This window comes from Nanorana parkeri, unplaced genomic scaffold, assembly GCF_000935625.1.
Source record: "Nanorana parkeri isolate BGI_ZX_2015 unplaced genomic scaffold, ASM93562v1 scaffold2751, whole genome shotgun sequence".
Classification (NCBI taxonomy): Eukaryota; Metazoa; Chordata; class Amphibia; order Anura; family Dicroglossidae; genus Nanorana; species Nanorana parkeri.
This window is the reverse complement of record NW_017309019.1, coordinates 91305-91728: the sequence shown is the minus strand read 5'-3', so window position 1 is coordinate 91728 and position 424 is coordinate 91305.

Below are 424 nucleotides of genomic sequence, written 5' to 3'. Positions count from 1 at the left end.
ACCTGCCGCTCTCAGCAGACACGTCCTCACTTCTCAGTACATCTGAATGATAAAGATACGAAGGAGTTACCCCGACCCCAACCCCCCCTCCCTGTGCTGATTTCCGGGGTGTGTACCCCCGCTGTGCCCATTATGAGGGGCCCCCACCATCCCTGAGCTGAGTTCCGGGGTGTGTACACCCGCTGTGCCCATTATGAGGGGCCCCCACCATCCCTGTGCTGAGTTCCCGGGTCTGTACACCCGCTGTGCCCATTATGAGGGGCTCCCACCATCCCTGTGCTGAGTTCCCGGGTCTGTACACCCGCTGTGCCCATTATGAGGGGCTCCCACCATCCCTGTGCTGAGTTCCCGGGTCTGTACACCCGCTGTGCCCATTATGAGGGGCTCCCACCATCCCTGTGCTGAGTTCCCGGGTCTGTACACC